Below are 15,817 nucleotides of genomic sequence, written 5' to 3' on the forward strand. Positions count from 1 at the left end.
TGAAATGAATATGAAAAGACAAAACAAGTAATCCAGTTTAGATGATTATTTTTATTTAATGAAATGCTATTTTTTACAACATTTAGATTGTATTGGCTAGATGGTTTTGTTACATCCATGGCATGCCCAAAGAAGTTGTTGCTTATTATTGTAACAACTTTAGCTGTTATTAGCAGATCCTCAGCCCAAGCTCTACCACAATGGTAACGTCCAAAAACACTAACATAACACACACTTTTAAATACCAACAAAACATTAAACATTAAAAAGTCTCTCCATTTTCTCATCGCGTTAGAAATGCATAAAAACGCACTTTATTTAAACATTTACTCTCCGAATTCAGCCCATTTGCAAAGCATGATGGGAAGTGAAAGTCCTGTTTGTTCGGCTTACTTGATTGAATCATGTTATTTCAAAATAAACACATCAAGTTATGTCAAAGAGTAACGGTTTTAAGTCAGTTTAACATGAATCAATTACATTTGAACCAGAAACCTGATATAATGGTGTTAAATCGAGATTAATTGCTTAAATAAAGTGCTTATAAGCATTCATAAAATTCTATGTAGAGATTATAAAAAGAAAGAAATTAAGTATTGATACCGCCAGTAGGCGGCAGCGATTCACTGTTTAAATGAGTGAGCCACATAAATCGTTCATTCATCCAATTCGTTCAAAAGTCAGATTAATTTAGGAAGAAAACAAACACCGATGTGAATACTTTTGTCATTGATAATTACAGACACTACTGAAAAATGAACTAGCAAAACAGACGGCTGCTTTGGTAACTTGTAGCCTTACTAAATACATTGCAATGGATTAGCTAGATAAAATATATGTGGTGTGTACTTAGCTATTACACAATTTCTCAAATTCTCATACCTCATTCTCAGTACATGCTTTTATTTTTTTTGCATCCCTCTCTGACCAGCAGTTAAATATAGTCCACTGAGTATTTTTTTGTCTGATTTATGACAAAATCATATTTGATTAGCAACAAAGTTATTGTTACAAAATAAATGAATTCTACACTTTTTTTATTTGATCTACTGTGATTTTCATGTTGAAATAATGGGGGGGGGGGTAATGATGGATTTGAATATGGGGGGAGGTAACCCCTCAGCCTGACTTGGTGTCGCTATGGTTACTGGTAACTGAACAGGTTGTCTGGTTGTCAATCCCAAAAATTGGCAGTGTGAACTTAGCCTTATACTGATTAATTACAATTCTGAATTTTATACCGATTTCAATCCTGATTCTGATTTTCATTCAAAAATCGGATTCCCAGTCTGGTCTGGTTTCTAATCCCGATTCTCAATCTTGCCTAGGGTGCCAGAAAGGCTAGAAACGGCCCTGGTCATACTCACTTCTAGTCAGAATACGAACTGCCTGACCTACAGATTTTGTGGGCGGGGCTAAATTCGGCTGGCATCCAGGCTAGTAACCCCCAATACCCCCCATAAACTACGCCCCTGCACTCAGGTGAAAAAGTTGTTTTTGTGCAAGTAAAGTCAGACAGAGAAAGATACATATTTTATTTTATTTTATACCCAGGCAATGGACAAATTTCTGCTTTGGCTCAGGATTAGGCTAATGGATTTGTCTAGTAACAAGACTGTAAAAAAGAAAATAAGTAGCTACACAGTAGGTGTACAATTATTCGCAATGATGAATGAATCTTCGGGTAATGACCTTTTGGTGAAGCTGTGAAGTCTCAGTGGTTCAGGAAGCCTCATTTTGCCCTCACGAACTGCACGAGCTCAGCTCTGATGACGACACAAATGGGCCCAGGTGGATTGATTGGGGTGGACCTTTCCATTAAAACAGGGAATTAATTATTAATTTGTGCAGGCTACGATAAATGTTTTGTATGTATGCATGTCATGTGCAGTCATTTCTGGTTCATCTGTAATTTCTTTTGCATTTGTTATTTTTTTGCACCCCGCGGCTGCCGTAGAAGGACGCCGGCGTTTATTGACGCACGTGCAAACGCTGATGCGTCGCTGCGCCAAATTAGAAGAAAGAAAATATCGTGTGAGTGCTTCGTGGATCGACACAACAGACTTATCTCCAGCCCTTGCTTCCACAGCAATTGATCGCATTCCGCGCAGCCTTTAAACGACAAATCTCTGGGATGACAACAGTTCCAGATCTGGCCAGTGTTTTGATTTTTGAGAACAGCTCTGCACATCTAGATTCGGTGCACTGTTTCATCCTACATCCCTGTTTTAACATGCTGCAGAACAGAGGGATGGGGGAATTATTACCATCGTGAATGCACGAAGCCGTGATTTAAACAGACCTTTTGGATTCATTTGACTAAAGAAAGGTCCGGAGAATGCAACTAAATGAGTGAGTACTTTTGGGTTTTTACATTTTGGGCCGCCGTGCCGAGATCGTTAACTTTGGTCTTGCAATAGTTTAGTGTTGGCATTGGCTGAGTTGGTTGTTATAGCTTACTGCACTTTATTTATTTCTGGTCTGGCTGTGAAAAGTTGTTGGTTAGAGTTTATTATTATTATTGTTTGGTATGCTGATTTTTTTTCCTGCATGCTACAGTGAACGACTATAAATGTCTCTTTGATGGGCTGGGGGACCTTATTATTTTACATTTTTTGCATATGGGCCTGTCTGACTGGTTAGCACTGAACAGCTGTTCCATGATTGGCCGGATTCACACACCTTCAGTTACTAATGCTCACATCATTTATTTTTATAACAGTTAAACCCCTTTTCATGTAGTCGATATGTTTTATTTATTTAGCCTTCATATTTTAAGTTACATAACGAAACATTGTAGGCTATAGTATTACTTTGGTTAATTTACAAATATCATAACCTACATTACAAAAATAAATAATGTAGGCTATAGAAAGGTTTTTTTTTTTTTTTTTTTTTTTTTTTCCTTTTTAACTATAGGCCTACATTACAAAACATGAACAAAGGACAGCAACTGCTTTGTTACATTTACAAATAACTTGCATCTTGCAACTTGTGTGTGTGTGTGTGTATATATATATATATAATATATATATATATATATATATATATATATATATATATATATATATATATATATATATATATATATATATACATACATACATACATACATACATACATACATACATACATACATACATACATACATACATACATACATACATACATACATACATACATACATACATACACACACACACACACACACACACACACACACACACACACACACACACACACACACACACACATATACGTGTATATATGTATGGCCTATACGTTTTAAAAAAAGAATATATAGCCTCTATACTATACTAGAAAACATGTTCTGTAGCCTACATGCCGGACTCCTTTAGAGAACATTTGAAGGGTTTGGATAAGTTTCGGCAATGGACCGTCGTCTGCTTTCTTGCTTCATTAATTAATTAATTTTGCAGTATAGCCAACAGTTTTCTGTCTTTTTTATTTTGGCTTTAATTTTGAATGACCGATGTCGTATTTGATTTAGCCTATTATTCTCAGTGTATTTTTTAAGTTGTTGATATTTTTTTGAATATGTAGCTAGTTGTGGGGGATATGGGATTATTTACATTTATTTCCCAAAATTCTTAATGTATATTTATATACATGTTTGTTTTAGCAACATTTTATGTAAATGTCATATTAAAGAACATTTAGGCTGTTTCATTCATGGTGAAAACATGAATGCATACTTTAAAAGATTTCTGCTATCTACTGGAAAGTTAGTTCTCAATTAATAGTTTGTGCATGAATGCAATTACTAACTATTTGGATTTAGGCTATAATGTGGCATTGGCGCAATATAGTTTAATCATCATCAGCCTTTTTTTAAATTATATCATGAACACAATGACGGGGTAATGGGCCAATCAATCAAATCTTTACAGACTCTGGGTCCAATTTTTAACCACAACTACCAAATAAGCCAACAAAATAATAAATATAAATCAATGCGTTAGAAATGCGTGTTAAACCTTGGTACAAGGGGCACGAGGTAAAATATTGCCTAGGGCAGCAAATTGGGCAGGACTGGACCGGTGTGTGCACGGAGAGATTCGCGAGTGCACAGGACACAGTTTGAGCGCGCGCACAATATCAGCTGAGAGACGCGTGCGACTGGAGAGATTCGCGCTCGTGCATTATAGCGCGCTCACACCATTCCATCCCAACTTATACATAAAAATGTTTAAACGACAAACCACTTTTATGATTTATTTTCACACAAAATCTGTTGCTCCATCAATGTTCAATAAAAAAAGGAAATGTTGTGAAACCAAAAAAAATCTGTTCTGGTGGTGTCACAATTTCATGCTTGCAGTAAACACCCAAGCAAAGGCATAACTGGTGTTTGTCTTTATTTGGGTTGATCCTGTGGTTGCATCCGCTACCACACAAACACACCCATGTCATTTTCTAACTCTCACCGAGACTCCAGTCGTGTTCACCACAGTACATCCATCAGAAGGGTCACAGCTCTGGGCGATCAAAAACTTCTGATTTTCTGTTTCTGATGTAAAAGTAATCCTCAGTCTGTCGGCTCTCTCCGCTTTCTCCATTGTGAAGGGCAGTGTAACAGTTTCTCCATGGTTTGCCTCGAACTTCGACCCATCAGAGAGTAAAGCATCGGCTGATTTAAACAGAAAGAAAGGGTTTAGGATGACAATGAACCACTGAATTTAGAATAATGACAGATGAACTGACAGTACAATCATAGTTTCATAAAAACAAGCATCTGTCCATTAACCCTCAACTCTACCTACCTGAAACCAACACAAAGTTAAATAATACGAAGATGATACATTTTATTTATTTATTTTTTACCAAACTGTGGAGAAGGTTTGATCCAAAATACGCAGCGCTGCGGGATGTCATAAATTCCACATGGACTGACCGGCGCATAATATATGCAGAGAAACTGTGTGTGTGTGTGTGTGTGTGTGTGTGTGTGTGTGTACTTATGCCATCATTTGCTCGTGTTATCCTGCTGATATGTTAGTTCTCATTTCTTTTAGCCATGAGAGAGCGGGGAGCATCCTAACGCTTTTTGACTGTCTCAGTTTGTGTAAATCCACTTGAGGTTCAGAGAATTTTTTTCCCACATTAATTTCCCACATCTAATAAAATTATAGCCTATGGTTTTGTTTCATTGATGAAACATTCTGATGATTCATGCTTTTTTTCTTGATTTACACCGAAAGAATGGAAGTGACAGAATAATAGCTGGGGAACATTATAACATGGCCAAATGTGGCCTGATAATAATAGAAAAAATAAATACAGGACAAACTAAAATATTTGTCAATGAAATGGGCTACAATTATTATCTCTTGAAAATAAAATAATGGCGCTTTTAAGCATTAATAATAATCTACTTTTTGAGTTTGACAACAATCACATTGCTAAATAGGCTACATACAGCATAGTTAAAAATTAATAATTTCTAAAATGTGACTGTCATTATTCACCCTTTTCTCGTGGTTTAACCCCGGCTCCGCAGTTAAATAACAGATAGGCCTATAAGATTACAAGAATATCAGATTTGTCTAATTTTAAATAAACACAAAAAACAGAGATGAAAAATAAACGTAAGAAATTTACTTTTGCCATGGTTAAATAAATGTTCAGTGAAAGCTATCTTCCAAAGATTTTTTTAATTTAGGCGGGGTTTTTTCTCTAATTTTGATATGGCAACTAGTAAATACACTCGCTATTATTATACACACTATTTCACTCGCTCCACTGGCTCCCTGTTTCATACAGGATTAATTATAAAATCATCTTACTTACCCATCAATGCATCCACGGAAACGCACCCCCCTACTTAAAGGAACTACTCGTCGCAACACAAAACTCTTCACGCAACCTCCGTTCTGGAAATAAAGCCCTTCTTCAACCATCCACAACTAAGCTCCGCACTATGGGGGATCGAGCCTTCTGCTCAGCCGTACCGCGTCTTTGGAATTCCCTTCCAGAAAACATAAGGGCTCCTCAAGCCATAGACTCTTTTAAGAAAGAACTAAAAACCTTTCTTTTTAAACAAGCATTTTTTACTTTTTGCTAATTCATTTTATTTTATTTTATTTTATTTTTTTTGGTAGCACTTTGGGATTGTTTTTAACTATGAAAAGGGCTTTACAAATAAAATATATTATTATTATTATTATTATTATTATTAAATACACTAAGTTTCGTCATCCTGGCATGTGCGGAAAGTGCAAAACCATGTATGTTACAACTGACCCCGCGTTAGGATGCGCATCGCTTACTATTTCTTTTTAATTTTATAGCCATATCCTGCAGATCGTAAAGGGGCTCAATGGTGGTTGTGTGTTGAAGCTGCCGTGATAATGTAATTTCCTGTAATTGGTCAATAAAGTATCAACAAACAAACAAATAGCCTGGAAAGGTGGATTATAGACGCGCATATAGTCAGAGCCCCAGTGCGCGCATGAGTGAAGAAACGCATCAACCATCACATGTAAATGTGTATAAAGAGTATGAGTGTGCAATGTCGTGGAATGTATACGACAAAACTAATTTTGGCTTGCATATGATACGCACTTATGGCTTGTGTATTACACGCTCTTGGGTAGGATTAGGGTGGTGGGGTGGGTCGTCTATTTTAAACATTTTTCACAGTTCACGACGCAAAATAGCCGTATATTTTATTTTTTTCTTGACAAGAAATTCTCTGGTTAACACAATTCAACGGGATGAACTTCCTGACTCCGACATGCGCACTGCGAATTGTCATGTGACGTCACCGTGAAGGGGTCTACTTGAGGACAAGAAAAACATCTGGAGCTCTATAGGGTGGAGTTTGAGCCGAACATCATGTTCTTCCGCACTCTTGCTCATTTGGTCACAGGCGGACTCAAAGTGAAGATGTTCACAGAGCATTAGATCGCTTCCCAATCCGTCTCTCTTTTTCATTTAACCTTTTGCGATCATGAGCCTTTTGGTTTGAAACGTTGGTTACGAATAGCCTGTCCAGAAATAACCGCATATAGCATTTTAATCCAATAATAATCAGTGTTTTCATAAAGGAGCTCAAACGCTTCCAGCGCTTATCCCTCACAGAAATCTTCTTACTGTCTCGTTAAGCAGTTTTATCATTGATAGATTATAAATTGAGTAAAGTCTTCCATTACAAACCATTTCAACCAAATATGAGTGTCAAACCTTTAAAAGGGAATAAGGGGATGGTGGTTTAAAAGTAGCCCAATTCCGCACGACAACACAGATTCAGTGCTGTCGGATGTTAAAATCATTTACTTACTTGCGACAGTGAAGAAGGTTTCCAAAGAGAAAAGAGCAGCGATTGTCGAGCAGACTGAATCATGGCGACAGTCAAAGTGTGTCTGTGAGGAAGTTCGTAACGACTGAATTTGGCTTTGAGTGGCTCACTGTACAGCCAATGGACGAAGAGGAAAATTGTGTCACTCGCGATGTTCCAAACCTATGAGTTTCTTTGGGGTGGGTTATGACTTGCAAAGGCCCTGGGGCCAATTATCTCCAAAGCCACTTAAAGGTTAGGTTGGAAATAATGAAAAAAAAGTTTACAGCAAGTTTAGAGCACATATTCTCGAGACCCAAACGCAGTCACGTGCAAATGAGTTTCTGTAGCCTACTTATATTGTGCAATTGATTTCTTTATATGTGTTATTAGTATTCTCTACACTGCAAAATCCTTATGTGTTTATTGGACTATGTGTGGACCTATGGAAGATACGGGACAAATCGCGTCCTGTATTGATTTGACGCGTAATTTTGGCTGTATGCGCAAATCCACGCGGCCCTAAACTGTTCTCTGGTTGTGCTTTATGTTTGTCAGTGATGGACACTTGTATCACAGTTTGTTGATCCTGGAACAATTAAATCACATACTTTCGGTTTGGGAAACCTAGATCTGAACAGTGAAACTTCAGTCTTGGAAATGTTTACAAAAGAATTAAATGTTTTTTTTTTTTTTTTTTTTTTGTGTCATCATTTTAATACTTGACAGAAACTATTTAATACAAAGCCAATACAAATGTGAATGTGTAGATCATTGTTCTGTGTCTCGAGTCTTAAAGCCGCTGCTCTTCATCTCCATCGCTCCCACTCTTCCTCCTGTGTGAATGAACACGGCCGCACTGAACTCTGGGCCGGTTCTGCTCGGGTCTCCTCTACAGAGAGACCAACATCCACACACTGACCATCCATTTCTATACACACACTGCCTGCAGATTTAACACAAGATGAAGATCAACTTAAACACACTGTATTATTACAGGACAGATCTTCAGTCAGAAACTCATGTTTTGAGGGTTAAATGTCGAGTGTGTTAATAAATGAATAATATTAAAGAATAATCATACCGTCAGAGGAACAAACAGAAGTCATCATCCTCCAGAGAGCAGACAGACAGCAGGACACTGATGGACACACACACCAGACCCCACAGCCTGGACACACACACACACACTCGGTGACTTAGCGCCATCTAGCGGCTTCTCGTTTCCTTCATATGGGAAGTGACTGATCTTCCGCGATGTAAGATAAGCTCAGGCGCGCTGGAAGCTGTCGGTGGCGACCCGACATGTGTTGTAGTAGAACCCCCCCCCTTTACCGTCAAAGAGCACAGACGGACCCACAGCCCCAGATTATTGTTGTTTAAAATTAATTACTTGTTAAAACGCGATCATACCATGGGTGTCGGAAGCAAAACTGTGGGTGGTTTTAGAATTTGTTTTTGCTGGAGTAACGTTAGATACAAATATACTGCAGTTTACTAAACGATTGATTGCGCCAGACAAAATTACGGAAATCACTGAGTTATTTGCCCTGCCTTTTGCCGAACTCGCTCTACTCCCTTTTCACATCACAGATCAGAAAGGCATTTATTTTCAATAAAAATTGAGAAAATATTAGTTTTAATAAAAGTGGAAAAAAAGAGTCAAACACCTAATACGTTTTTCTCGGTTAGGGGTAGGTAAACAGACGTGTTGAATTAGTGACGATAAAAGAGAGTGGGTCCAATATATCATTGGTCTTTAGTGGGTGAGTCTTGTCCTCACGACACACAATGGTTCCGGCGCCCATGGATCATACACACACACACACACACACGTTAATCATCACTCATAAAGCATTCTTTTTATTTGTGTTCATAGGCTACATACAATATCCAGCATCTGCCAGGGCTTTTAGTCCATCATGTGCGCATATTTGGAGAAATAATGACTCATAATCACGTTTGTAAAATATCATGTGTCCGACCTCAGCAGACTGGTGAGAGTACTGTGCTACGTATTTGAAACCCATAAAAGGTTCTATATAGAACCCTTTTTAAGAGCCAAAAGGGTTCTTTCTTGTCATTATAGAACCGTTTTAGCATAAAAGGTTATTTGGAATTGAGCACTTGAAAAGGGTTCTATAGAACACTGCAAAAAAAAAAAAAACTTATTTAGTATTTTTGTCTTGTTTCTAGTCTAAATATCTAAATGCTCTTACATTAAGAAACATTACTAGACAAGTAAACCTTATTTTCTTGTTTTGGGGGAAAAAAAACTCAAAATGAAGAGAGTTTTTGCTTAAAATAAGCTAAATAATTTGCCAATGGGGTAAAATAATGTTGTTTTAAGATTATTTTAATTACCCCACTGGTAGATTATTTTGAGTTATTTTTTCCTCAGAACAAGACAATTACTTTTGCTTGTCTAGTAAATAATTCTTGTTTTAAGAATTTGTAGATGTTTTGACTAGAAACAAGACAAAAATACAAAGTTATGAAAAGCATTTTTTGCAGTGAACCTTTTAGGGGTTCCAAATACGTAGCGCCGATAGAACCTTTTATGGTTCTATATAGAACCTTATCTTCTAAGAGTGTAGGCTACATGTTAACGTCCAGCTCACAAACCTCGCGGATGTCTGAACAGAGTTTGTGTCGGTGTCACGGTCCGCGTCGTTGTTGTTTACATACTTTATTTGAGAAGATTTCCCAATTTTACTTTTCTTAACCGTGTTAGTAGTAACGTTACTCAAAAAAAGTCTACAAATACGTTTCTGCTGCTTATTGCTAACCATGACCGAGCGAGGTGACATGATGGTGACGAAAGCACTTCCTGAGGAATTATTAAAATAATTATTAATTAGTTTATATCTTATCCACGGCCCATTATTTTAATCCCATTAAAACACAGTATGTTATGTCAGTCTATTTTAATTTATTTTATTTCATTTCATGTTTTAAAAACAATATTTTAGTCCACTATAGCGAGTGGGGCTGCAACCCCCGCAGCACCCCCCTTCTGGATAAGCTAGTCAGTGGCGCCTCCAGAATTTTTTCATAGGGGTGGCCAGATGGGGCCACTTAAAATCTTGGGGTGACACACCAAAACTAAAACCAAAATTTCAGAATTTTATTCTACTGGTGTAGTAAACCGGCCTGTAGCACGTCACGACACATAATTCCCCGTCGTCTTTTACTAAAAAATATTTTTTTACTTTTTTACTTACCAGTAGTCTTCGTCTTCTAACGTTAACTTCTTTTGAAATTGCTGACTGAAGGGCATGAGCTGACCTGTTGCTGTCTGAGCACGCAAAGTTTATTAATAAGTCTTTTGAAATTGTTAACTGACGGGCATGAGCTGACCTGTTGCTGAAAGCGCGCGCAAAGTTTATTAATAAGTCTATTAATTTATGAGGCTCTTCAGTTCAAATTATCCAGTAGGCTACCAAAATAAAAATCATCTTTATTTTCCAAGTTCATAAATGATTTTCAAAACGGATTTGGGAAAAAAAAACATGCACACAAAATGACTTATTTTAAATATAAAATATATATATATATAAAAGTCTTGGGCATGTCAAAGATTTGTAACAACTTTAGCTTTGATGCATTGTTAGTTTTTGTGCAGCATCACAATCTTACATTAAAAAAAAAAAAAATATTCCCCCTCTATTTCTCCTTTCTTCTTTCCTTTTCTGGTCTTTGCTACTCTGAGCAGTGTACAAATCTTAGTATTTAGGGCACTTTTTGTGTTTCGTTGCCTCTTCTTGACGGATCGCTTCCTGTTCTCCTGAGTTGTAAGTCGCTTTGGATAAAAGCGTCTGCTAAATGCATAAATGTAAATGTAAATGCATCAGATTTTTCCTCCCTCATTTACTGTTCGTGCCTGTTTCTGCCCCATTGACTTCCATTATAGCCACATTTTTTTTGACTGGAAAGCCATGACACCATATACTTATGCATTTTTGATTGTTGGTGGTTTTCCCTGTTGGGAAGAGGTAAATGTGTATTTTTTACAGTTGATAACCAGGTGGCACCATTAACCCTTTAGATAGGCCTGTGCTGGAAAAAAAAGCTTAGTTTCTGGCATTTGTATAGAGTATAATAACTGCATATAAATGAGGGATTAAAAAAATGTGAATCTGATGCTGCGCACAAACCAACAACGCATCAAAGCCAGTGTTGTTACTGATCTTTGACATGCCCTAGACTGTGATAAAAGGTCAAAAAATATCCAGTCCACAATCACTTTTTATATTGAAAATAAGTTATTTTGTGTGTATGTTTTTTTTTTTTTTCAAAATCAGTTTTGAATCCGTTTTTGAAAATAATTAATGAACTTGGCAATTAAAGAGTGATAAGAGTGACAATGAAACAATGACAGCAGCTCAAGAATAAACATGGAATCAAATGTAAACTTGCAACAGAACACATTTTAAATGATTTTTCTTTTGATTATTTTATTTATTTCTGAAGAGCTCTTTAGAAGCCTGTATTGGTGTAATTTAAAGGGATAGTTCACCCCCCAAAAAAATTCTGTCATCATTTACTCTCCCTCATGATGTTCCAAACCTGTACGAGTTTCTGTTGAACATAAAAGAAGATATTTTGAAGAACGTTTGTAACCAAATGTTTGCTTTGGGGGACACATTAACTTTCATGGTAGGAATGTGTCTTCATATGTGTTCTACATAAAGAAATGCATACAGGTTTGGAACAACTTGAGGGTGAGGAAATTATGACAGATTTTTCATTTTTGGGTGCACTCTTTAAGCAGTCATAACCACTTTACTGACAAATCTGAAATTCAAAAATGTTTAATCCTCTTTATTTATTTACTATTATGACTATATTATTATGTAATTATTTGTCCCATTTTAATCTAAATATTTTTTTAAATATCAAACTGCTAAATGATAAATTGGTAACATTATTTAGGCTATGATCTCTTAATTAACCGTTCTAATGTCTAGAAAAATAAGTCTGCCAAGCTCTGATAATGTATAGAATATTATATGAATATATTATCCATTAAAAAAAACAATAGGCCTACCTTTAGTTCACGGATGTCTGTCATCGCATGCTTTAAGTCAGACAGGCTGAGACACTGAAATGCTTCTCTGCAAAGGGTGCAGTTTGTCTTAGGTTCATCTTAAGTTACTGGACAGACCCACTCATGATACCTTTTTTTTATGGTGGCACCACTGGCTATAGTCCTAATTCAGAATCTTCTGGGACGTCAAACCCTCAACTTCTGTCTTTTTTGCACGGTGAATTCGTCCATCCGTCTTAAATAATCAGGCAACTTTCACTGTCTGGCGCGAGCGAACCAGCACACTGAAAACGAAAGCAATTCTCTCTACATTAGAGGCGACGAGACAACAAATTGCCAACGTTAAACGTCCGATCCTGTTAGTAAACTGAGCTGTTTGTATCAGTTGCATTTACACTATACAAGAGCAAATCTCTGTCACTCAGCATTGATTATTATTAATGAACAGCAAACCTGCACACAACGTGACACTCGAGCACGAAAAGCCCTTCAGAAAGCTTGCCTTTAAAAATAAATAAAATTAATTTAACATTTCACGTTTTACAGTTATATTTACGATGATCAAAATATAGCCTATATTTGCATAAAAAAGCTTTAAACTTCTCTCCACTTAATTTAAAAATTACTTTTTAAAAAAGTTTGATTAAATGAAATGTATGAAATTACATGAGTAATTACATGAGTTCTGCATGATGACATAAAGCAGGAGTCCGCTCGTCCTGTCCTGTCCTGAACCGCTTTCAGAGCTCTGGTCTGACTTTTACCTCTGGGACATCTGAGGGAGGCGTTCAATAGCCAATAGAAATAGCATTTGACTTACAGTCTACTTCCTCATTCGCCCACTATACAGAGAGGCATGGGTGTGGTAAGGGGAAAAAGTGGACCTGACTACCCACCCTTACAAAAAAACACATGAACTTCACATGTGCAAAAACACATGTGGCCACATGTGACCAAATGTACATGTGAATTTTCACATGTGAAATTTAACATGTAAAAACATGTTAGAAGCACATGTGGATCACATGTGAACACATGCACATGTGGAATTTAACATGTTAAAAGCACATGTGAAATATGTGGATCACATGTGTTTTACATGGGAAATGTGTGCTTTTGGAACATTTGCACATGTGAAACACGTGATCATGCAGAGCCCCGTCTAGGGAGAGGGCCCTTTGAACTCCCATAAAAAGTTTTTTTTTTTTTTTTTTGTAGCCTAATTCGAATTAATTGGCCCCTCCAATTGATGTAATTATTCATTTAAAAATATGTTGATAACACCAACTGAGAGAATGAACAACCCCCCCAAAAATGGTTTAGTCCGCCCATAGACGGCAGCCGGCGGCAAACAAGTAACGCAGTGAGAGCCTTGGAGCCCGAGCATGCTGCGCAAAAAGCCCAAATCAGGCTTTCAAAAAAAGAAAGAAAAAGAAAGGAGGCAGAATGAGGGGAAGCAGCTGATAACTGCTTTCTTTCCAAAAGGTGAACTGAGAGTTTGCTTGCACCTATATCCAATTAAAGTTAACGAAGTCAACTCCAGACTCCAACTGCTGCTAATGTATGTATGCATGCTAATGTTAAATCTTTAGCTTAGTTTGTCAACCAGGCTACTTGTTGCTGTAAGTAAATTATGGGCCAGGCCAGCTAACATCAGGTTGCCAACATTAACCAGTTTCAGAAACAACCAGTGACACATCAGCAGTAGCAGCACTGGCCAGTCCTGGCTGCTGTTCTGGAGATGAGGCTGAGAGCAGAAATGAGGAAAGACAAGGTGAGATCATTGCTCAAAGGGCAAGCTCCCCCTTGCTTCCTAATTGTGAGCTGTAAGTAAGCCTTTTGATTCAATGTGTGTGCTATTGCCTAGTGCTATTGGAGTGGTGGAAAGAGTGGCAGCACAGTGTAAAGCTACTAGCCCTATTACTTATAATGTGTGCTATATTCTCAAACTGCTTAATAAATGATCTGCCTAAATTTCTGCACATGTAGATGTGCCAACTGTGTTCTCAAGTGCACACAGGTAATATTGATTTGAGCAATATCACAGCAGATCTCATCCAGGGGCGGAGCCAGGCGATGTAAACATTCGGGGCTTAGCCCAAACCTAGGGGGGTCCGGGGGCATACTCCCCGGGGAGATTATTTTCCATTTACATCAGCTAAATGCACTACTTTTCAGGCTGTTGGAGATAATAGAATGCCTAAAAATCTATATACTATCTGGGAAAATAAGTTACTCAGTAAAAAATAAAAAAATAAAATTCAACTGTTCTCCAGCTGTAGTGAATCCAAAACACCAAACATGTTAAGGATGACTCATTGGCAAATAAAAAGGCAACCATTATCTGACTATGTTTAAGTTAGCCTGCATAGGTGAAATTGGAATTTGGTGTAAACATCATTATTAATCTTTAGAGTTCAGTTTGGTTTACTTTGTTAAATTTGCTCCATCAGAATCCATGACCAATCAGATAGATGTTGTTTTCGGCTGCAAACTTTCGCGGTTGGTTAGTTCTTCAAAGGAAATGCCCATATTTGGATTAGACAGCGCTGTGTGTGAGACTGAGAGCTTTATAATGACACCAGGCATGACATGTTTCTGTGAATGGAGACGGCACAAGAGCTCGCGTTAGAATAACGAGCTTTTGTTTCATTTTTTGCCGCTCCAGTCTGAAAGACAGAGGAAATGAAACAAAATTATTATTATTATTATTATTTTACTAAAAGATTCGGGGCTTTTGACAAAACATTCGGGGCTTAATCTGAAGGTGGCAGGTGAAAACAGTTGTTTTTTAATATGTCAACATTAAGTTGGTTATTTCCAGAGCTTGACAGTATTTGAGTACAGTACTTAAGTACAATTTTGAGGGATCTGTCTGTACTTTACTCGAGTATCACTTTTAGGGCGTACTCATGACTTTACTCAAGTATTTTTGAGCGGCAAATATTGTACTCTTTACTCCAGTACATTTCTATCCATAACCGTAAGTATTTCTTATTTAAAAAAAAGAAAAAAGGAAAAAAGAAACATCTCAGAAACCCTCAATTTGTTGTTTCCATCTAGCCTAGAAATCCCCCCCAGACTGTTGTGAGTGACGTATATGGGTTCTGCGGTTAGACCTTTCTCGAGTTACTCGCGCTCTCAGACGGAAGTGGTTTTAGTTTATGGTGGAGCGGCAGGCAGAAAGAAACCAGCTTGTTAATTGTTGTTCATACTGTTAAATCTTGTTTTGGTGTATTTGTGCGTGTAGAAAACTAACCACATCTTTATCCACCTGTAACTTGAGTGAAGCAAGCTGAATAAATGAATATAAATGGAGAACAAAGACTCGTGCATTCTCACAGATGAGATGCCCCGCAGTGATCATAACGTCAAACTAACAACTTAATCCTTCATTACATTCACATAATCACATATAAAAAGGCTGTTTTATTTTGTAATGATATTTCACAATATTACTGTCATAA

The 15,817-nt window shown here is 37.2% G+C and overlaps 1 long non-coding RNA gene across 1 annotated transcript in view; it reads right to left on the minus strand.

Moving 5' to 3' along the window:
* Positions 1 to 200: 200 nt before the first annotated feature.
* LOC137078315 (uncharacterized) overlaps positions 201 to 15,817 on the minus strand; it is a 28,888-nt gene continuing 13,271 nt past the window's right edge. The window contains exons 3-4 of the long non-coding RNA XR_010905284.1: positions 4,449 to 4,651; positions 201 to 1,811 (exon numbers count right to left, since the gene is read on the minus strand). This is a non-coding gene — a long non-coding RNA (uncharacterized lncRNA). The remainder of the gene's footprint in view (positions 1,812 to 4,448; positions 4,652 to 15,817) is intronic.

Source organism: Pseudorasbora parva, chromosome 6, assembly GCF_024679245.1.
Source record: "Pseudorasbora parva isolate DD20220531a chromosome 6, ASM2467924v1, whole genome shotgun sequence".
Classification (NCBI taxonomy): domain Eukaryota; kingdom Metazoa; phylum Chordata; class Actinopteri; order Cypriniformes; family Gobionidae; genus Pseudorasbora; species Pseudorasbora parva.